The 24,606-nt window shown below is 37.9% G+C and overlaps 1 long non-coding RNA gene across 1 annotated transcript in view; it reads right to left on the bottom strand.

The window, feature by feature from the left end:
• Window positions 1-23,831, bottom strand: part of LOC129144975 (uncharacterized) — a 185,411-nt gene extending 161,580 nt beyond the window's left edge. Inside the window, exon 1 of the long non-coding RNA XR_008549902.1 lies at window positions 23,740-23,831. This is a non-coding gene — a long non-coding RNA (uncharacterized LOC129144975). The remainder of the gene's footprint in view (window positions 1-23,739) is intronic.
• Window positions 23,832-24,606: the final 775 nt, after the last annotated feature.

Below are 24,606 nucleotides of genomic sequence, written 5' to 3'. Positions count from 1 at the left end.
ATACCTTGTTACTTATTATTTTTAAACTAAACTCACTAATGAGAAAAATAAAACAAGAGAAAATGAGACAGAGAGAGTGAGAGAGAGAGAGAGAATCATGAAAACTCTTCTTACAGTGACCTGGAACATATGCTAAACTCAAGACTTGTCAAATAGGATAAAGCAAGACATTATTGCCACACTGAATATTAAGTGCTCAGATATAAAGGTTTATTTTTGTTTAAAATACTAGTGTTTATTCTTCTCACATTCTTCACTGAAAATTGCTGTAGTAGCCAAGAGATCTATGCAATACACAGACTTATAAATAGGATACTAACAGAATAATTTATCCAACCACATGTAAGTCATTTCAGCTACAATTTCCAAGTCAATGAACACATGAAAATAGGTTTCAGGTGATTTGATAAGTTATCAGACTACTTTCAAGACTTGTCCTTATGCTAATGTGGCAGAAACACTAGTGCAACTCAGAACATGATATGTCCAAAGCATGCATTGCTTCTTTTTGCATAAAATATTATGTGATCTCCCCTATTATAGCCAATGTGTAGCATAGGATGGAGTAAATTTCACCTTTGAACTCAAATAAGATGAATGGCAGTCTTGGAAATTTGGCTAAATTAACCAAGTATCATGATCCAAATTGAGTCTATTGTTCTCCTCTAAATTTATCCATTATCAAAAATTATAATAGGGCCTCCCTGGTGGTGGCCTAGGAGTTAAGTCTCATTGTTATCACCACTATCACTGCTATAGCCTGAATGTGATACCTGGCCAGGAAGCTAACCCACATATGGCTCTGCAGACCTCTCCTGTCTAGCCTGCTGTTCCCTTTAGCAGTGTATTTCAGTAGATCCACCTGTCCTGCTCCCCACTCTGTCTCTGGTGAATCCTCTCACCCCTCTCCCACTCCTCTGGCCTATACCCTAGTTCTTCCACACACAAAAAATTATAATAAAAGTTTTAGCTAAACATGATTCTTTCATATTAATTCAACAATATTATATATGCAATACCCTGTGCTCATCACTATAAAATATAAAAATAAAACACAATCTTTAAAAGTTAGAATGGGAGGCAAGAATATACTCAACCAGAAGGCAAACGATAAAGGAGTAAGCTTAAATTCTTTCTGTGAACAATGACATTGCATATTAAAGAATTCATAATCTGACAAATCCTCAGATCTTCTCATTTCTTTACTATATGTTCCATTTATAAATTAAAAAAAAACAATTTCATAGGAAAAAAGTCACTTTTAATGTACTAAATCAGATGAGTTCTTCAAAATCACCATGACTTACATATGTAATGAAGACTACTTCATGAAATGTCTAAACTATTTGGTAAGTCACTGGGCTCACTTGACAGAGATTTTCAAGTCCAAACAAAATGATTCTAATATCTTTAAGATTCAACAATATATCATAACCACAAGATAAGTACAGTGAATCCTGTTAATTAGAAATTATCATCCTACTAAAAAGCATCTAAAACAAATAGGAATATTAAATGTGACTTTATACCACAGACCCTAGAAAGTATTAGAAATAAAAATTTGGCAAAAGCCAAAGGATACAAGTTAGGGACAAAGGTCTGTTCAACTCCTTACATAATGATTTTCTTGACTGAGCAGGAAATGTTAGACATGCTGGTCTTGTGCACATTTGCTGAACAATCTTTATATTCAGTGGAATGCTGAGATAGACAAGAGAGCTATATCTTTGAATTTAAATCAATCAGGAAAAAATATTGCACCTTCAAAGTTTATTTTTCCTATTGGGTTCTGTCAAAAATACTCAAGTATATTCAGCTATATCCTATACCAGTAATGACAAATATTAATGACTGATACTCTCTGGAACTCATAAAATACTTTTCTACCAGAACTTAGCCATCTAGAACAGGACTGTATCTTCTCTGTCATTTTCCATCAATACCAGTACTGTAACACGGAAATTCTAGGAATGTCAGTCTTTCCACAATACATCATCAATAACATAACCTGCAGGAAAGTGATTCACCCAAGAGTATTAATATAACAAGAAAACTCTGGCAAAAGAAAAATGTTATTCCATATCTATAGTCCAGTTATAGATCTAAGTATCTGGTTAGATCTATAACTATCCAATGCATGCTTAATTTTAAAATTTATGTCATCCTTATAAATTCTAAGCACTCCAATTTTAGCATAAAAGCAAAGAAAGAAGCTATGAACACATAGTTTTGCAACTACACTAAACCTGAGCACTTCTCTATCCTTAGAAACAATTCTGAAAGCTGACAAGGAAAAAGAAATATAATCTAGGAACTCAATCATGATTAATTGCTTCCATTCTTTAAGCAGATTATTAATTGTGAAACACTGGATTGGCTTATCTTGTCCTGCAGAACTTGCATTTTATTTTTGTCAGAGAGACCAATTCATCTGAGGGAACCAAAAGGTTATTTTTTATATTTTTGATAAAGAGACATCCAGTCAAACTCCCCCTGGATGGATACTGTAGAGTGGATAGAAATATCTATTTCTTGGATTAGAAAAGTACATTATCCATTAAACTATTTTTTATATAAATTCAAAGCATATGTACTCTTGTGCAGTCCTCCTATGGAGATAATCTGAGTGTATTTTATGTTACTTACATCAATCATATTCATTTGGGCAGGGCCATCCTTTTGCAAAAACATTATGAGGCTTTGCAATTACAATGAACAATTCATGAAAAATTTTGTTGCACTATAATGCCGAAGTGGCTTCTTTTTTTTAAGATTTATTGATTATCAATACTTTATATAACTACATAAATTGGGGAGTACAACTTCACACCACCATATGTGAACATGCCTCACTCTCAACCAAAGCTCCAGCACCACAACCCTCTCACCTTCCCTCCCTTACTCCCATCACCCTAGCCCTGCCCCCATCCTTTCTGGTAACCTTAAAGCCACTATTTCATCTCTTTAATAGCTGGTTAGTGAAGTGGTATCTTAATAATTAAAGAATTTCTTCACTGAACCAAAGATCGGGAAATGTAGATTACAAGTCAAGGTTCTTATTTCAATTTTATTTATTTATTTTTTTAAAGATTTATTTATTCATTCATACAAGCACTGGGCCACTGGGCACAGTCAGAAGCACAAGTGGGTGAGAGAATTCACCAAAGCCAGAGCGGGGAACAGAACAGGCAGACCAACGGAGCACACCGCTGAGGGGAGCAGCTGGGGGCAGGAGAGGTCTGCACGCCATGTGGGACCCTCGCCCGGCGGCAGCCTGGGATCGAACCAGGCGCTGCAGAGGCTGCGGGCAGCTTCGCGACCCAGCGCTCAACTGCTGACCACCGGGGAGGCCCTCTTATTTCAATTTTAAAGCAAATATTGCAAAAGTCAACATAATGAGTAAATAGAGTTACAAAAAGAGAAATGCTTTTTGAGTATTCTATGAAGGGTTAAAAGAAATGACCAAATAAAAATTTAATAAATACATTAATAATATAAAATCAAGCTTTCATTTTAGTAATAAAAGTCACAATGTAATTATATTAAAATGATACAAAATTGCAATTGCATTTTTGAGTTGGAAGGGATTTTAAATTTAGGAGCACTGGCATACAAATAACATCCTTTCCTGGCTAAGTATAGAACAAACAACAATTTCCAAGCATGTTCTTTTTACAATCATTAATATAAATAAATGAAATAAAAAGGGTGGGTGATTGATTTTCAAAACTGAGAATTAAGAAAACTGACACTTATTTTTATACAAAAAAAAGTTTTTAAAAAAATGCCATCATAAAAAAAAATTTCTAAATATTTTCACAATCTTTCTAAAATTAAGAAATTTAACTCATACATAAAGTAAATAAAATCTGGAGTTAAAAACAGATTTACTACAGAGACACACTACGAGGGGAGAGGGGAGAGGGGAGAGAAAGGGTTGGGGTCAAAAAAGGGGGGTGCAATTGTATGGGGAATATAACCAAGATGAAAATGCATACATTGTGCAAAAATGAAAAATGATGTAAGAAATATATAAAAAATAAAAAAACAGGTTTACTATTAACCATAAAAGGAATACCCAAACTTTCACAATTTTAATCATTTGTGACTTTTTATAATTTTAACTATCAAGTCCTTGAACAAAACTAATTTATGATAGAACAATAATAATTACATTATCCATGAGCTTACTATTCAAAATTAACAAAAAGTACCAGTATTATCCTATTAAAGGTGATCAAAATCTTTTCTACCTCCAACTATCTGAACACAACATGGAATTACTCTGATAAAAATCAAATTTGCCCAAAGGCATGCTTAATCTAAACATGAAATGTCTCAAAGCTGAACGACTATAATGTGAGCCAAAAATAAAATAACTCAAGATAGAGAGTAGCCTGCTTTCTTCCTAAAAGCAAAAAAAAAAAAGGGGGGGGAATCTAATTACTGATCTGTTTCAACTCTGAGGTTTTATATTTAATCCACTAGAAGTTAAAAGGCAGTGCATCAAAACTATATGCCTGTGGGGAAAACGCTGCTCCAGAAAACCACCTGGTTTCACATCCATATATTTAAAGGTCCCCTGTTATTCTTTTTTTCTCTTTTTTGATCCTCTAAAACTTGCTATGTTAGAGACTTATGAGTACTATTTCTTTCAGTGACTTCAAAAATCACATATAAAAGACACTTGGATTAAATGCATTTAATGACCTTACAATTTAACAAATAGATTGTTTGGAAGGCAGATATTTCTCCATCAGTTTAAGAGGGGGGGAAATAGAAGATAAGACAGGGGAAAAGATTCAGATAAGAAGTCAGATTGATAAAAAGAAAATTGCAAATAAGAAAATCTGTAATCTTTTCCCAGACTCTTTCTAAAGAGTTAGCCACTTTTTCCCAAAGTGTTAGCAGACAGGGTGAGGGGCACTCTGGAACTCCCAAACCTGCATGTTCTAAATGGGTTCTGCCATCTACCACATCAAGACAAAACATTCTCTAGTGCAAAGACCCTCAATGTAAAGGAACTTTAATACAATTAGTATATGACAGAGAAAAGAAAAAGAATATAGTTTAAAAGTTTTCCCATGAAGCACACAAAGTTACCCATCCCCTCATGAGAAAATGCCCAGCCAAACAGGGTTGGCCCAAAGCAGGACCACTGAGACCCAAAAGCTTGCCACAAGTCTAAGGCACCTTCTGGCAGGGACCCGTAGAAAAGGGTCAGAAATGGCCAGACAAGTCAGGAAGGGAAAGAGCAAAATTAAAATCCAAGCCAAGATAAAGGCTGCCCATGTCAGCTTCCCTACAGGTCTCTCATCCATATCTCTGTCTCTTTTAAGTGTCTCTTTCCATGTCCCCCAAGTCCCTGGTACAAGCAGAAGGCTGAGAAGCAAGCATAGCTTCTTCAAATGTCTCTCTGCTCTTTTCTCTTATTTTCAGCATTACTATCTTTAAAGATTAAACTATTTTATACTGTCTCTAAGTATTTCATCTCATGGGAATTCAGAAAAAAAATCAAATATTATACTGTATATAGAGAAATTTTCTATACTACTACTAAAAAGTAGTAATGAAATGTTTTATATTAAGATATTTTTAATTAGAACCATAAAATAAGAAATAACATGATACTTAAAAGTAACATTTTTAATTCCTATACATCTTTTGTCTTTCTACATTGGGCTAATATTAGTAGGGGCTCTCTGTTTTCTTATTTCCCACCTCCTTTAAATTTAAGAGTCAGGAAATAGTTTCCTCTTTTTTTTTTTTTTTTTTTTTTTTTTTTTTTTTGTGGGACCCTGGCAGGCGGCCAGGAACTGAACCAGCGCTGCAGAGGCTGTGGGCAGCCTCGCAGCCCAGCGCTCAACCGCTGCGCCACAAGGGGAGGCCCTCATCTTCCCTTCTGAAGCAACCATTAGGTCACATGCTAAAATAGTGATATCATAAAATAAAGGAGCCATGATCAACCTGGGTCTGTGAATAACCACATTATATAAAGCTTCTGTCTTGAACATCTAGTCAAAGCAAGAAATAAACTAGTGTTAAGTCACTGACATTTTAGAGTAAATGATTTAATGCAACATAATCTATACTACCTAATGAATGCAGAATTCATGCCAAGATTGAGATGCTGCCATAACAAAAACCTAACATATGTCACTGGCCTAGAGGTTATATAGCTGGCAGCAATGAAATTGATATCAGAGACTAAAGGATGGTCATCCAGATCACACCATGGCAAAATATTTGGTAAATAGTTATATGATATAGCTTGGAAAGCAAACAACAAAGTGTTAACAAGCAGCTCTAAGGGAAGAGGATGGGAAAAATGAAACAGGCTATATGTTGGTTACTAATGGTTTAGTCTAGCATGTAGATACTAGAAAAAAGGAATTTACTGGTTCTAAGAAAAAATGAAGTAAGAAGAGAAAAAGTAAACATTAAAAATTCAGGACCTTGTAGCTTCTGTAAGTCTGTAAGGTTTTTTGCTTTTAAAAACCTAAACTAGGGAGGGACAGTGAAGATGACATCAGAGTAGCTTCCCTGCTTTGCTGCCAGAAGGATGGTCTGGATCCAGAGGGTCAAATGACCTAGGGCAAAACATTGGAGACCAGAGCTGACTATGCCAGAAGGGACATTGAAAAACTGAGCCCCACACAACTAAAGGTGGAGGAGAGAGAGAGATCTAGAGAGTATGCAAGAAGCAGAAACCTACCATGCAAATAGCAGAGCCTTTCTGCCATGTTTAGCTGGCAGCCCTAGGGACAGGAGACCTGAGTGGTGTGGAGACATCCCTGGGCTGAAGAGAAATGGGTGTGGAGAGATGGGGGTGTGTCAGCTACTAAAAGAAGTGTTTAGATACTAAAAGACAGGAACACTATTTTCAGAATTTATCCTTATCTATTCACTTTCCTTCTTTTCTAGAATATTTTTTAAATGACCTGTTTAAAGATGAGCTTTAAAGTGTCCCCCTCTGGATCTTTAAAATTACGGTAAGTGAAATAAGTCAGAGAAAAGCAAATAACACTCATGCATGTAGAAGATGAAGAAGCAAAACAAAAAATGAAACGAAACAAAAATGAACTCTTAGATAATAAGAACAATATGGTGGTTACCAAAGGGAAAGGGGAAGGCAAACTAGAGAGAGAAGATCAATTGTGTACTGGCTGGTGTGTAAAAACTAGACTTTTGGAGGTGATCATAATATAGTATATGAAGATGTCAAGTTATAATGCTGTACACCCAAAACTTATATCATCTTTTAAACCAATATTGCTTCAATAAAACAAAACATTTTAAAACAAAGCAATGACCCAAGGGGAACTATTAACACTGTATTTGTCATCAAACACATCTTATCACATAAAGGAGAAAACATTCAGAAGTGAGAACCATGCAAAAAAAGTCCATGGTGGGGCAAAAGGAGGCATCATCAGTTCTTTCTTTATTGATTTAACCCCTCCCCCCCCACCACACGCACATGCACACACACACTCACAAATTGAATTGCTTTTCAGTATCTGTGACTGAGAATGCCTAATTCCATCAGCTATGAAGTAGACCAAATGGGATTTGACAAAGCCAGTTCAGAAGTTTCTCAACAGACAAAGCCCCAAATGGACACTTTAAAGCTCTTCTTTAAACAGGTCATTTAAAAAATATTATAGGAAAGAAGGAAAGTGAATAGATAAGAATAAATTCTGGGGCCTCCCCTGGTGGCGCATAGGTTGAGCGCTGGGCTGCGAAGCTGCCCGCAGACCCTGCAGCACCAGGTTCGATCCCCGGCCACCAGCATGGGTCCCACATGGCTTGAAGACCTCTCCTGCCACGCCCGCTACTCCCCTCAGCAGTGTATTTCATCGGTCTGCCTGTTCTGTTCCCCACTCTGGCTCTAGTGAATTCTTTTACCCTCCCATGCTTCTGACTGTAGCCAGTGCTTGTATAAATAAATAAATCTTTAAAAAAATAATAATAATAATAAATTCTGAAAATAGTGTTACACAATGTGTTATACAGAAGGCCAAACCAGAGAAAAATAGGACTAATTCATCAAAGGAATATCAAGTGGAAACTTTTGTACTGCAATAATAACAAAAAAGGTTATTTATATATTTCCCAATTTTGTTTTAAACAAATTATCTTTTACCTCAGCTGTGAACATTTTTTAAAATAATTTTAAGAATTATTTTCTCGAAGGACATTTCCCAATCTCTACCAAAAGAAGTGTTACTAATACATAACTTTTCTTCATAGAAAAAAAAGGAAACATCTGAATTTCAGTATACATTTTTTTCAATCTAACAGATTATGAATTTTGAAAGAACTTTGTTAGTTTATAACACTTTTCTAATTAGCTGGCATCTCCCTACTTTGATGTTTAGGAAAATGGCCAGCCTCCAATGTAGCAAACTTATTTTCATCATTTTTCCCTACCATATCCCTTGTATTCCTTTGTCCCTTTCTCTCTTCCCTGCCATCACTAATTAAATTGAAAGTATTGTGTGATTTCCAAACAACAGCATTTGATAAAACATTTTGATCTAATAAATAATTTATTATAATATCTATGCTTAAATTTGTCCTTGAAACTTCAACTGTAATTTTGAAACTGTAATAGACAATATTTGTTGGAAGTTTGTTATTTTATACTGGGATTTATATATTTCCCAAGGAGATAACTTTACAAACAGGGTAATATAAACTTTGCAGATCCTGACTCAGATAATTTAGTTCTTGTTTTTTGAGCTATCCTTGAGATGGAAGGTCTAAATAGATAGTTTCTTCTGTTCATTTCCAGCTAAACTTTCGTCTACATTAGATTATTACAGATAATTTTTCTTTCAACATTCTAACCACTTTGACCATTCAACTTTTATTGTGATATTATCAAGTACCTCTATTTATATATAGGGTTTCACTGGCCATGATGGAAAACAAGGGAGGAAGGAAGGAAAGACAGGGAGAGGGGAGGAAAGGGATTATTCCAGTCTTTGAACTAAGACTGCACTGTCTGCTAAAAATGCAAATTGTGCCACAAATGTGAGTCATGTGTCATTTAAGTTGATAGCTACATTAAAATAGTAATGAGAAGCAGGTAGAATTTCTTTCAATATGATACTTTATTTTATTTGAACTGATTACAAAAATACTATCATCTTAACAGTTCATCAATAAAAAATTGAGACACTTTATAAATTTTTGTACTAAAAACTTTGAATTCCAATGTGTGTTTGACACAGTACATCTCAATTTGGACTACTCAGATTCACATGGTCAATCAATAGCCACATGTGGCTATCAGCCAACATATTGATCAAGATATGTCTAAAACGAAAGTTGGGGGGCACGGGAGAAAGAGAAGTACACACACAATAGAGTAAAACATACACATATGGAAATATTACGTATTTGAAATAAATAAAGCTGTTTGGTCAAGGAGCCCACTCAGGCATTAAGTGCTACCTCAGTCTATTTCTTCAATATTAATAATGCTCTTTCTCAAAGTACTGTTATTAAGTACTTGAAAATATTCACTGTATCTCTTGCACTAAATTTCTTGTTGAGTTTTTTAAAAGGAAGCCACCTTAATTTTCAAATTCTGATATATCAAATTTAAAGTTTCACAATGGATCATGTGGACATCATCACCTCCTGTTGAGATATTATTCCACATTCATAAAATTAATTTTTTAAAAAGGAAATTTATTTATAAAAACTAAGGCAAAATTCTAGGAATGATAAGTATAAATTCAGGGAAGTCACATAGTTAGAGAAAAGGAAGGATATTTTAGGGCTCAGAAGGTAATAATTAAGAAAAACTAAACTTCTAAGCAAAAGCAATAATTCTTAGCAGTCAAGCCAATTAATATTTGCTGTTAATGGTGAGTGACTATATTATACAATAAACTTGTTGCACAGTTCTAGTCCAAGACATTTGTCCCTGCTTTCTGGGACACTGCAATACTAAGTTAGAGCATGCACACTGTAAGATCAATCAAAAATTAGAAATGTGTTACTTGATTTTTCAAGGGGAATTGGATCTAAAGGTGACATAGGTGGGGGGCATTTAAAGACATGAAGTTGGAAACAAGACTCTCCAGGAAAGGAGGGTTTATATACCATGACAACCCTTATGTAGTACCAACATTTTCATATAGGTGAGTTCATATAGGTGTCTTTGTTTAATCACCTGGTATTTGTCTTCCTCCTAACATTTCAGTTAGCATAATCATCTCAAATTCCATCCAAGTTCTCAAAAAAGTGGTATGATTTCATCTTTTTTATATATACAGTTATCTGGGTAGCATTCCATTGTGTATCTGTACAACATATTTATTCAATCATCCTCTAATGGGCAGTAGTTTGTTTTTTTTTTAATATCTTGTCTATTGTAAACAGTGTGCAATAGACATAGAGGGGCATACAAATTTTGAATTAGCATTTTTATAGTCTTCATATATATATACCTAGAAGATGAATTTGCTGGGTCATATGATAGACCTATTTTTAATTTTTCAGGAAACTACACTACTTTCTGTATCTCACAATGTTTTTAAAAGCAGCATATGTACACAGGTTTTATGTTTGATCATAGAACAAACAACCTGTTTCACAGTAGGAACCATTAACTACATATTCTCTAAAGTTTGCAACCCTTGGTTAATGAGGCTTAGAGTTCACAGTATCATTTAAGTAGATAATGAGTCTTTCTTGGTACTTAGTATTTATAGCCTCCAAAGACAGTGAACCTGAGATCCAATTTAGATCACTCAGAACAGACCTACCCAGTCTAGACTTAGTCAACTACAAATGGCCGCTGGAATTATGAAAAAATAGTCATGGATCAGAAAATAAAACACACAGATATGTATTTTTCTATATTTGATTCCCTTTTCCTTAGAAGTCAAAATTTTGCCTGACCCAGAAGCTAAGCTCAGTCAGTAAGAAAGATTGAATAGAGTTTATAGACTCAAACAAGGTAATATTTAATGAGGCATAGGTTTGTGAATTTCCTTTACAATCAACACACGAGGAGTAAATTTATTTGCAAATGGAAAAACATATTTCTTTTTTCTGGATATGAACTATTTAGATGTTTACTCCACTTACTGATAAGCTCTTTAGAGTAATAAGCCCAAGAAAGAGAAAGTTCTAGCTGAGAATTCATGCCCTCTGGTCAGATCTTCCTCTCCTCTCAAGGATAATCAACAACAAAGTGAAAGCTCCAACAAGATATTAGCAATTTCCAAAGACAAAAACAGTCTACAAATTGCCTTTTCCTAAAATATGTTTCAAGGGACACTAGTCTCAAGAAATAATTTATAGAAAATAAGTGATATGGAAACCAGTGTTCAAATAAATTTGGGCAACACAACATACATACTTTACCCCTAACCCGAAGATTTCCTATATATGTTAACATATCAAAAACTTTGGGAAACATCTCTTTAAATAAATATGTAACTTTAATATAGCCCACATGACCTGGCTTATCCTATGAAATATTTCTTTAATGTAATTTTCTGAACAATTTCCAAAATATATTCTGGGACATTCTATCCAAGTGTTTCAGTGGAGGCCTCTAGCAGGAAGGGGAATTTTTGCCTGTTGCAGTCTTTCCTAAATTCTCACTAAAACACTTACGAAAACCAAGAATGGGAAGTCATATCATCAGTACAAATTAGGATTTATAGTCAGCTTAATGCCAGAATCTGGGGAGATTTTCCACTACCCCCTCACTATAAGTCATAGAATAAAATTTTAAAATAACATGCACACTGATAAATCTATACCTGGGTGATACCCCACACATACACCAAACTATATTCTTCTAGATCATAAAAAGGGATTGTTTCTTTGATTAGGAAAAAGAAAACAACCAGACCAGGTCAAAGTTTCTCTTAGCCTCTGGGACCTTCCCTATATTTAATTTAAAATAATCTACATTCACTAAGTAATAGTAATAGACTCATTTGTGGAGTCTCACTCCATGACTTCAATTTCTTTAGAAGAGAAAAAAGGCTCATCTATAAAGCTATAAGAACAAATCTTAGCAGGAAAATCGGAATATGTGAGGTGTGATGAAAGCCAAGAAAAGAGAAATACAGAAGAAAAAAATAGGAAAGAAAGTGGGGCATTTCCTTTTTCACCCAATATATCCAGGTACTATAGAGAAATAGCAGTGTAGAATGCTGTGGAAAATTGCAAAGAACTAAGATTAAGTAAAGAAGATTGTTGAGTTGTTAGGGAATAAAAAGGTTAGATGGAACAGAAATACTGACAAGAAAAACGAAACAAGAATAAAATTAGAAATTAGAAGAATCCACACTTGTCAATAAATACAAAGCAAATCAATTACTAAAAGTTAGAGTTAGCAACTGAAACAGAATTCAAGAACTGCCAAATCCAGAAGCAAAATAGAAGTCAATAAAAGATGAAACAAAGGCTTTCACAGCACCAGTGAACATTCAGCATGAAATTATAGTGGATCCAGCAAAAGTCAAAGCTTTGAGAGCAGAAAAAGAATGAAACTCACTCTGGCATGGGATTTGGCAAAGCAGGAGCAACAGAAAGCCAAGAGGGAAAGGATTCCAGAAAAGATGTGAGTATTCACTGGTGTGTTTTGTGGAAAAGCATTTGCTGGAGAAGGAAGCACATTTTTACTTTATTCAATGCTATAAGCCTGAAAATAAGCATAGCTCCTTTACCTAAAAGAAATTCCGTTAGAGGACCTCCATGTGGTATAGGAGTTAAGTCTCAGCACTGAAACCCTGAAGGCCCGAGTTCGCCATGATAACCTGAGTTTGATCAGACTAGGGAGCTAACCCACATATGGCACAGCAGACCTCTACTGTCTCACCCACTGCTCCCCTCAGCAGTGTATTTCAAAAGATCCACCTGTTCTGCTCCCCATTCTGTCTCTGGTGAATCCTCTCACCCCCTGCACCTCTGGCCTCCACCCCAGTTCTTATATTCATAAATAAATAAAAATAAATCTTAAAGAAAAAATTCAAGCAGATTGCATTAAAATATTAAGCGTCCTTATAAAATACTACATATCTGTACAGAGCAAAATGATAGTCACTGAATAAATTGAGCTGTGCCAATGAAGACCAGAATCATCATATTTTTTTTTACTTGTGAAACTGTAGTCAGAAACTGTTTTTGTTACAGGGCAGGGTGAGGGGCACCCTGGGAACCCTCAAACCTGGCTATTCTGCCATCCGCTGCAGACAAAACATACCCTAGTACATAAGACCTTTAACATGAAGGAATTATAATAAGATCAGTGTGCAATAAAGAGAAGGGTAAGAATAAATAAAATAGTTTTCATGCATAACACCCAAAATTATCCATTCCCTCTTGAGTAAATGCCCAACCAAACAGGGTTGGAGCCCAAAGCAGGACCGCTGAGACCCAAAAACTTGCCACAAGTCTAAGGATCTTCTAGTGGGAACCCATAGGAAAGGGGCAGAAGGGGCCAGACAAGTGTGGAAGGAAAAAAGCAAAACCAAAACCAAGATAAATGCTGCCATTGTCAACCTCCCCACAGGACTGTCACCCACATCTGTTTCAAGAGTCACCTTCCATGTCTCCCAAGTCCCTGGTACCAGTCTAAGGCTGAGAAGTAAATGTAGCTTCTTCATATCTCTCTGCTCCACGCACCTCCTCCTGGTCTCCTTCCTGCTCTCCTTCCTCCCTTTTCCCAGTCTTCTGTCCAGCTTCTCCTCCTTGCTCAGCTCCACCTTTCTTTGGGTGGAGGAACCTGGAACCTTCCCTCTCCTGGGGGACCACCCTATTACATCTTCAAAGTTCAAATTTATCTCACAAGGAATGGTCAAGCATGTTCACTCTGTTCTCTTTCCACCTATAACCCCTCACCTTTTTCAAAAACTTACACCAACTTGTTTTTGCAAGGTCAGCAGAGCCCAAGCAGCAGATACTGGTTAAAGCGAGTTCTAAAAGCCATTGAGTAATTCTGTTCTAGGGCACATGTGAGTAACCTTATGATATCAAACCATCCCAAACACCCCACAGAGCAAATGATAATCCCCACTCGCCAAGAACATGAAAAGACATGAGCAACCAATATGCCTGTCAATGGGAACTCCATGCCTCTCCTTTCCCTGACTAGTTCTGTCCTTTCCCCACCTCCCATTCACCCTTTAAATTTCCAAGCCTGATAATGGGCAGGGGGCATATTTGAGCCCTCTCCTGCCTCCACATTTGACCAGGGAAAGTTACTTCCCTTGATGTAAAATTCAGTGTGAATTTCAGGTCTCTCCTTCTGTCCTTGCTCTGAGACCTGCCTAACCTCTTGCCTGGGGTTCTCTGCTGAGAGATTCCTTAACTTGTTCTCCTGGTGACTTTGCAGTTCTGGGCTCTGCCTGATCAGCTGGGCACTCACCCATGAGGAGAAGGGTGATTTTGCAGTCTAATCAGGAGTCTCAGCCTTACTCCTCTCTCTATTACCCCCTTTAACCTCTCACCAATTAAAGATCTTTGAGCATACTACAGTGCTTCCTTTGTGCATGTGGGTGGGCAGGCCTTTTTGGAATGGACAAAAAGGGTTTTCTCCTGAACAGTTTAGGGTACCTAGATAGCCTTCAGCTTCATCAATTTTCTGAACTGTTTTTAAACCACACTGACAGCAGATAAATGAAGAACAAAGGTAAGGTGGCCATGCTTTAAAGTGCTTGGCTCTTTAATGAAGATTCAACTCTGATTTCTGGAGCTATGAAGAATGGATTTTTGTGGACTGATGGAAAAGTGCTGAAATGAATTTATTGAAGGTCATTTTTACAGTGAACAATTTTGGGAAAGGGAAGCCCCAGAGAAAATGAAGCTAAGACATATTGGAGGAAAGATGGCAAAGCAAACATAAACTGTGCATCTTCCAACAGATGACTCTGAGCAGATCAATAGGTTTCTTGAAAATCTGTTAAAGCAGTTTCATGGGCCTGGTAACTTGAGCAAAATGGCAACCCTCAGAGAAAACTCCTGTTTGGATTGGGCTGTTGAATTTATGGAAGCAAAGAAGAACTTGTCTATGAAAGAATCAAGATGCATTAGTATATGTGTGACAGTTGTTAATTATGTTACATATGGGATAAAACATTCTTGTTGTAAAGTGGAAAATCTTTTGTGATAACTATGTTCACTCCAAGTCATTTGTTATGAAAACAGTGAGCTTTTTAGCCTTTTTCAGTGTTAATCTTAGTCTCTGTAATTAACCACATGCCTGCAGAGCTGAAAAGACTTCCTGAGTGATTTTTGATTGGGTGATCTCTGAAGTGCTTGGTGGACAGGAGCTTAAGTGGTGGCTTCCTAACTCTATTCATAATTCCCTATGCAAAACAATTGTCCTTTATGCTCACTTTAAATTCAGAAAAGTTGTGTTCTGCTGTGGGAGTAGAAGAGCTATTATGTTTACCACTCTGTTTTAATTACTTTCAAATGGTCTGAATCTCATCAGACCCTTTGTTGGAATTGGCAACATCTGACCAGTTTGATGTGCTTGGACAATACCCCTAGAATTTACTGGGAGGAGCCAGGAAAGTAGCTTTTGATTTTGATGCAGATACTTGCAGAATCAAAGATAAAATTCAATGCATCAAGATCAGTTCTGTTTCTGCCCAAGCAAATATACCATTAGAATTCAGTGGTAATGTTCACCTTTTTGTTATCATTTTTATCCACTTGTATCACCATAAAAGGATTTAACACTATTTTAGTCAGTTTTCTCCCTAGTATTCTGAATAGGTGTGATCCACACTAAAGGAGACAAAATGATCTATGGAAATCATTTTTTTAATCAAGTACCACAGAAATGTGTACTTGTAAATATGTTTTTTTAAAAAAAATTTACTAGTAATATAACCATATTATAGTCAATCCCTTCCAGGGAATATATATTGTAGTATTGATAAAATGAATAAAATCATCAAGTTCTTATAAAAACGAGTATAACATTTACCTAGGTTAAAAAGAAAAAAATCTATTAGAGATTGGCATGCTCTATGTTCTTATTGTTGATTTAGACTTACTACTACTATAATCCTTAAGTGGAGTCTTTTATAAATTTGTTCAAACCCAGGATCTATGATGAGAATGAATGAAATAGCTGTCTTTCTCAATGCTTTTGTCTTGTTATACATCAGAACCTGGTCAAGCTCTTGGGTTCAAGGACTTTGCAATCCAGTTAGCTTTGTTTTTCTTCTATGTCAAAGGTTACCTTAGGCAATCAGTAAACTGTTTTCAACAATAGGGCAAGAAATGTGTGTGACTTGCTGCAAATAATTCACTGATCCTTGAAAACCCATCTAAATGGCATACCCTACTGTAACAGTGTAATCTAAAAAGGGTAGGTCTCATGTTCCCTGCCCCAACTAATGAAGGGTCGAGTTGAGTCAGAAAGGGAAGTTAAAAAGGACTTGAGAGAAAAGACTCAGAGAGAAGAGAAGAGTTGGAGGAAGCATGGGGAACAGAGACATGTAAAGAAGAAGCCATGCTTGTTTCCTGGCTTTGAACTTGCATTAAAGAGTTGCAGGTGGCACACGGATGGAGCTAGAAGGAATTATGCTCAGTGAAATGAGCCAGAAGGAAAAAGAAAAATATCAATGGTTTCACTTACAGCAGGAATATAGGGGAACCCAATAAGACATCAGTGTAAAAAAATAATAATAGTACAAAACACAGCAAATCAAAAATGGACAATTATAAATCAGAGACATCCTGCAGGGGAGGAGGAGAGAGGGATCAGAGGGAGGGAGGGAGGAGCACAGGGGACTGAGGTGATGGTGCACAGGTACATCGGTGAAGGAAACTATGGGGACTGCAGCTGAGGGGGTGGGGGAAGCAAATACTGTTTAAAAATGAACAAGGATGTTGTAAGGCAGGACTGGGCACAGTGCAGGTTTTCTGATCCCATGCAGACCGGGTAAAGGAGGAATCAGTCCTTAGTGAGTTTTTTGCAGGTCTTTTATTGGGGTTCAACAGGCATATGGCAGGCAGGGGTGCTGGGGGGGCGGGAGGCTGGCAGTCCTTCCAGGCCCCAGCAAATTCTCTCTATTTGGGCTCTCTGGCGTTCTCTGCTTCTGCTTCTTCTCTGCTTCTCTTTCGGCTTCTGCTGCTGCTGCTGGCGTCCCCATGACGCCGCCCTTAAAAGCACAGTCTTAGCCCAGGTGAATCCCATCTACCTATGCTCACACCCTATTCCAGGTGCCCGCCATCAGGCATGCATTCAGGACCTCAAGGATCCATCATCTATCCTGATGGTGGGAAGGCAGAAAAGCCTGACATTTTTCCTTACCGTACAGTCCACCCCCTCAGGGTTTTCTGCCATATAGTCTTCATATGTACAATTTTGTCTCTTAGCAAACACAAACAATGCAGCCATGGCCCACAAAAGCAAATACATCGCAATATAACAAAATACAACAGAACACAAATAAATCCAGGCAGGACACCAACCTAGTGCAAAAGACAATTATTGGTACCAGCAGATGAGCCACCAAATCTGCTGCCAAAGGCACTGCTCATACGAGGGAGGAGAACCACTCACGGCATCTATTATAACACACCAGGAGCCGTCAGGCTTCCTGGCCTTCTCTGGCTGTAGTCTCGGCTACAAGCCACACACATCATCCACCCCCAGGATGCACTAGCTCTGGGATTGGCGATTCTATTCTGTTGGGGGTAATCGCCAACCCTCAGGGTTTCTGTCTGCGGTCACTCCAACACTCGGCCTTCATAGCCACCCATGCGACACGCAGACCCCTGCACTCAGGCCAATCCACTGCACAAGCACATGGGTCGGGGATCCAAACTCTGCATTCGGCTTGGGCTCCACCCCAAGCCACGTTCCCCACCTGTCCCCCAAGGACGGGTTCCTCAGCTCCTCACCCTCACTCAAGAATGAGCAGGGCATCACCCACAGGTGATTTTACGAGACTCACAGGTCTTCAGCATACTCAGGCTGCTTAACAGCCACTCAGGGCTTCTCAACTTAGCATCAGCACCAGCTTTTGCCTTCTCAGTTGGCTTTTCTCCTCCACCTGGCTGCAGGGCATGCACAGGCTGCTTTTGGCCATCAAGGCCCACTGGCCACCCCCAGATTCCCATGTCCTGGGGTTTACAAACAAAACTGTTCCACCCCCAGGGTCCCAAAACATATCAACCTGCAAGGTCCTCCACCTTCTGGCGGGATTGTCAGTCCAACTCCATTAGTCCATCAGGCCTCTCCCTGCACCAGCACTGGCGAGCTCCGAAACATGGTCCTCTTTTCGCCGATGATTCTGCTGCCTCAGGGGTCATTGGCTGGTCCTCTCGGGCGTCTCCTCCTCCAGCTGAAGTCTCGTCCAGCAGCTCCCGGACAGTGTCCACCTTCTGTGCCGCCATGCGCCTCCAGCGTCGTCACAGGCAATCACTGTTACTCCTTAGTCCCTCCAGGTCTTCGGAGGGCTCCAATACCCGTCTGCATGGATCATCTTGCTGACTTACGCCAATTGTAAGGCAGGACTGGCCACAGTGCAGGTTTTCTGATCCCATGCAGACCGGGTAAAGGAGGAATCAGAGTCCTTAGTGGGTTTTTTGCAGGTCTTTTATTGGGGTTCACCAGGCATATGGCAGGCAGGGGTGCTGGGGGGGCCGGGAGGCTGGCAGTCCTTCCAGCCCCCAGCAAATCCTCTCTATCTGGGATCTCTGGCTTTCTCTGCTTCTGCTTCTTCTCTGCTTCTCTCTCGGCTTCTCTTTCGGCTGCTGCTGCTGCTGGCGTCCCCGTGACGCCGCCCTTAAAAGCCCAGTCTTAGCCCAGGTGAATCCCATCTACCTATGCCCACACCCTACTCCAGGTGCCCGCCATCAGGCACGCATTCAGCACCGCAAGGATCCATCATCTATCCTGATGGCAGGAGGGCAGAAAAGCCTGACATTTTTCCTTACCCTACAGATGTAAAAAATTTTTAAAAATTAATTAAGAAAAATATAACTGGAAAAAAAAAGAAAAAAAAAATATCCATAGGAGCATGCACCAGACATGGGGATATAGGGGTTGAGGTTCTTACAAATTAACCTAATCACACCCTATTAATGACTGATTTAACAATAGATAAAAATTTCACAAAGTAATCAACCCCTCCCCAAATAAAGAACACTTTATCAGAACAACTCTTCCTATAATGGCAAAGGACAGCTCTTTCTGCCCACTTGTTACTTTGCAAATGTCTTCTCCTTCATTTTTTCTCTAATATACCTGCCCTTTTGGCTATAACTTTCACCTGCCTGCTTTTGTGAAAACATCTTTGTCTCTTTTGACACACTCACCATGTGCCACTAAAGAGGGGAACTCTGCCAAAACTCTTCTGAGAGGTAACCCAAAGATCCTACTCACTGAACCCCAACTTCTCATCACAATCACATCAGTGGGTGCTTCATATTGTGGTAGGCTGGGAATGGAAAATATTTGGATCATCCTTACTCTGATTCAAAGGCACTTAAATAGGTAAGGAAGATGTTATTCAAGCCTATTATAGTAGGGAAGAGAAACTGGCAATAGGAGACACTGAACTCAATAAAACAGGGACAGTTGGGGATTTACAGCCCATGGGCAGATTACATTGATAGAAAACTACTGAGTCCTCTCTTGATTATATGTAAATAGTGGGGGGGGGAAGAATTTGATTAAATATCAAGGGTGGGAAAAAGGCTCATTACTACACACCAAGGGATTGGGAACAGTTCTTCCTAAATTGATTTAGTAGGATACTTGCAAAAACTGGACTCAACAGAATTCTTTGCTAAAACCAGGCCCAGCCAGTCAAGAACAGGGCCTAAACAAGATGATAAATCAAAATAATCCAGCTAAAGTCTGGTTAAGGAAAGCGTCATTGTCAATGCATAAGTTTTAAACAGCTCTCAGGTGTTCAAAGGCACATTTTATCAAACAGGTATCGGTTATCCTATTTGCTGATTTAAGAAAAGTTTAGTTAGAGTCTCCTGACAATTTTCAAATAAGAATTTTGCTTATTATGGTTTCTGTTTCTGTGTTCTTGCATGTTCATTTTAACTTGAGGTAGTAAAATCTAATGACTCCATCTGAATTACATCATCTAGATGAGTAACCTATTTTATAGTAATGTATCTCTCTTCCCTAACTATATGAAAAGAGATGCTGGCAGGGATTTAATTTTACTTTCTTGTGACAATTAAATTATACAAGTTAGAATTGGTGACTGGCAATGGGGTTGACTTCTGCTTTGAGAGAGAGATACTAGAATACTGAGAAGGTTCCTGTACTGTTGCCACTAATCATTGCAATGATATATTTGAATGTATCTGAAATGATTGATTTTAAATAACTAAAGCTCAGGAGAGGGAATAAGAAGAACAGATATATACACCATGCTTTACTCTGGGCATGCTGTGAGGCCTTGAGCTTTGATGTAGACTTTGGTTTGGTAAAATAAAAGTAAGAATCATTGCATCTGTTAAAAAGCAAAATTCACAAATTTAAAGATCTAATTGGCTTTATTAAACAAGTCATGAACTATGAAGCATCCCATCTATTGGTCCTGCATGGTCTAGCACAAAATGGAGCGTACCTAAGACAGAAAAGGGTGGGACAAATTACTAGCAAAAGAAAATATTATTTTAGATAAAATCATCTTCCCTTAGGAGTCCGGTTGGGGGGGGGGGGTAGGGTAAGGGTTATCATACAAATTACCTCATGGATGTCTATATGGAAATTCCAGATTAAATGGTTTAGGATTAACACTTTTGGGAGATCTTAAAACTTCAGTGAGATTAAGTCTGGATCAGTTTGGGGCCCAACATAAATGATTCCATTTAGGGCCTATTTTATCTATTTTTAATCCAGCCAACATTTAACTTACATTTTAAATTGTCTTACAGTAAATGCAAAATATTTATTGAATGAATAAAGCTTTGTACTTTTCAAAGTTCTCAGTGTTTCAAAGTGATTTAGTTCTAATAGTGATTACTGTGCATTACATAGGCATTAATGAAAAGCTGAAATTCATTGTACACACTCAATTTTTAAAAGAGGCTGTATAGAGAAGAAAAAAATCTGCCACCCCCAAATAAGTCTTTTTGGCAAGAGGTTCAGTCATGGGATAAGCTCTGAAAGCTGGGTGGAGGTTGCCCTTATTTGAAAGAGATATTTACCTGCATAAAGGAGAACATCTCTCCTATAAGTGTTTCTCCCTCCTGCTGGCCAGACCTAATTCCTTATCTCTTTAAATTGGAGAAGACAGCTTAAAACTGCATATCCTTCTTTATTGTGTCTTCCTTGGTAAACACCCTGTCTTCTTTAGTCTCTACTACTGTTTTTAACTAAGCTATTTTAAAATGGTGTCTGAAGCAAGGAGTGAGTTACTATATTTTACTTCTCCCAAGTATATAGTAAGTATACATGTTTTTATTAGACTTCTTTTTGGTTTTTTTCTTTTATCTGTCTGATACTTGTTTGATTATTTGCCAGCCTAGAAGAATCCAGAGGGGTATATGAAAATTGCCTTTGCACCCTGATAACTGCAAGGAAAGGAAAGGTAAAACATAAAACACCAAATGCAGGCCCTCCCTGGTGGCGCAGGGGTTTAAGACACAACCTATGAAGCTGTCCGCAGCCTCTGCAGCACGATTTCGACCCCTGGCCAACCAGGGAGCAACCCACGTGGCGCAGCAGACCTCTCCTGAGTCGCCCACTGCTCCCCTAAGCAGTGTACTTCAGCTGATCTGCCTGTTCTGTTCCCCATTCTGTCTCTGGTGAACCCTCTCACCACCCCCACCGCCCCACGCACACACCTCTGGCCTATACCCCAGTTCTTATATGCATAAATAAATAAATCTTTTAAATAAATAAATAAAACACTTAATGCAAAAGGGGCTGGTAGGAAGAAAGAATAAGAAACAAAGAATATGTTTCTCTGAGATTTAGGGATAAGAATGGTAATGTGAAAAGATAAAAAATTATAAAAAAATGAGTTTCTAATGAGATTCTCAAAACTACATTCATACATATGTAAGATATATCTCTTGTGAATATTTAAAGAAAATTCTTATTAATTTTAGTTTCTTCAAATTTTAAAATCATAAATTCTTTGAGAACAAAAGCAAACTTTCTATTTACTATTCAAGGAAAGGATTTGATATATGTGTTAGTGAGGTATACTGTGTTTTCCCTGTAAAGTGTTTTACCTTTCAACTTTGTTAGTCAGTCTATACAAAATGAATATCAAAGCATAATGTGTTTTCATCAGGCAAGTGAGACATGTTTAAGAAAAAAATCTTAAATCATGGCTATTGTTTAAAAAGCAAAAGAGGGCCTCCCTGGTGGTTAAAGGGGTTAAGACGCAACCAATGAAGCTGTCTGCAGCCGCTGACGCACAAGTTCGGTCCCCAGCCAGGAAGCTACCCACACGGCGCAGAAGACCTCTCCTGACTCGCCCACTGTTCCCCTCCGCAGTGTATTTCAGTCCATTTGCCTGTTCTGTTCCCCACCCTGTCTCTGGTGAATCCTTTCACCCCGCCCCCAAAAACACACAAATCTGGCCTATACCCCAGTTCTTGTATGCATAAATAAATAAATCTTATTTTTTTTTCCTTTTTTTTTGTGGGACCCTCGCCGGCGGCCGATGAACGAACCGGTGCTGCAGAGGCTTAGGGCAGTCTCGCAGCCCAGCGCTCAACCGCTGCGCCACCAGGGGAGGCCCTTAAAAAAATTTTTTTAAATACAGTACCATCATGTTCTAAGTTTGCAGGATATCACAAGTGAAAAATGTTGTCAGAAAGGTCAGGAATTTCCCCCTACCTTTATCGGTTCTTTTAGAGCTGGTCAAGCATCAAATTAACATCAGACAGATTAGTAGGAGGAAAAAATAAATTTAATTTTGTATGCATGGGGAATTGCCATAGATGTGGATTCAAAAACAATGAGGCAAAATGGGGTTATATATCCTGAGGTAAGGAATGGGATAAGCACCTGGGACTCCAAGGAGAGAAGAGGAGGATTCACATAACAAGGAGAAGATGATTCAAATGATGAAGCCCAGATTCTGTATAATTAGACATTTGCCATGCCATATAGATAGATTTCCCTGTCAGCAAGTTTACTTGCGCTAAAAATCCTAATTCTAGGTGATGCTCCCAATTTTCATTCTTCTGGGTAGTTAAAAGAAAACAAAAGTTTCTTATGAGCTCACAGTGCCTTGACTGAACTTATTTAATAAGTTTTGAAATATTCTACAAGCCAGAGTGACACATCATGGGAAAACCTGTTCTGAACATCTTGGAAAGGCCTATCCTTCAAAGCCAAAGGTATTTATCATCAGAGAAATTTCAAAACTGCCAGAGTTTCCATAATCTCATTTTAATAACAACTATATCACTTTAATATAGTACCATTCATTTCAAATCACTTACTTATACCTAAAAATACTTTCCTGGGCTATTTTACTCCAGTCAGCTATAGAAAGAAGAGGGGCAGTTGACCAACCATTGTAAAATGGAACTAAGGAACAATGTGTCTCAAGATGAGATGATTTAGAATTCAAGCTGTTGGTAAAATTGGACTTGGCAGTTATAATTGTAGGTGGAATGTCTGTGAAAAGAATGTAATTATCCAAACTGGATTTTAACCAGCACACCTGAGCACTTCAAAAAATATAATTTTAATACCATAAATAAATACCTCTTTTGTCCCATTTCTCAGTGGAAAGATACCTGTTCCTGGTGCAGGTTGAATTCCTGGAGGTTTGCTTTAGTTCTGGCTCAGTGGGAAGAGTGCCACCTCTCCAATTGCCAATCTTCTTCCTGTGGAGATCTTTGATCAAGCAAAGAAAACCATTATTAGGTATTTGATGGTTCTTATTAGCATTTGACATCTCAGAAATCTGTGTTCAAATACTTTTCATTAGGTAAGTCAAAAGTTTTAAGTTCAAACATGTTATCAAGGACACAACTATAAAGCACTAATTCAGTGACCTGAGTTGGGGGTGGCTTGAGAATCAGTTTTCCTCTTGGATCTCAATCAAGAAAATGTCCCTCCAATTACAGGAAACAGGTTAGAATTCCTTCCCACCACAGCAGCTGGGACTCAAAGGGCAGAATGTGAAGAAACACTGAAAGCTAAAGTTAGACTGCTAAGACAGTGCCAAACAGAAATCAGTAGTTTCTTACAATGGTATGTGAAGCAGACAGAATTCTTTTGAGCATTTTGGAAGAAACAAAACTTACTTTTAAACATAATTCTTAAATCTTGCAGTCCATGAACTTGGAAATATCTTCCAATTATTGTATTTCCCTAGTCTGCCTTATAACTTTCTATAAAAACATACTGTACATATTTTGCTAGATATATATTTAATTATATTATACATACATTTTGGTGCTACTATGACTTTTTCTTTCTATATTTCAACTTGTATATTGCTGGTATATAAGAAATTGATTCCTGTGTATTAACTTTATATGCTGCCCCTACACTTTTATGTACTTTATCTCCAGGAACCAAGAGAAAACATTCAGTGTCTTTGGCAGGGAGATGGGGATATGACCATGCTGGAATACATGGTAACAAAGAACTACTTG

The sequence above is a fragment of the Talpa occidentalis genome, unplaced genomic scaffold (genome assembly GCF_014898055.3).
Source record: "Talpa occidentalis isolate TD23 unplaced genomic scaffold, MPIMG_talOcc4v2.1 talOcc4.11, whole genome shotgun sequence".
Taxonomy (NCBI): Eukaryota; Metazoa; Chordata; class Mammalia; order Eulipotyphla; family Talpidae; genus Talpa; species Talpa occidentalis.
The sequence above is the reverse complement of the archived record's forward strand: the minus strand, read 5'-3'. Positions and strand labels throughout refer to the sequence as shown.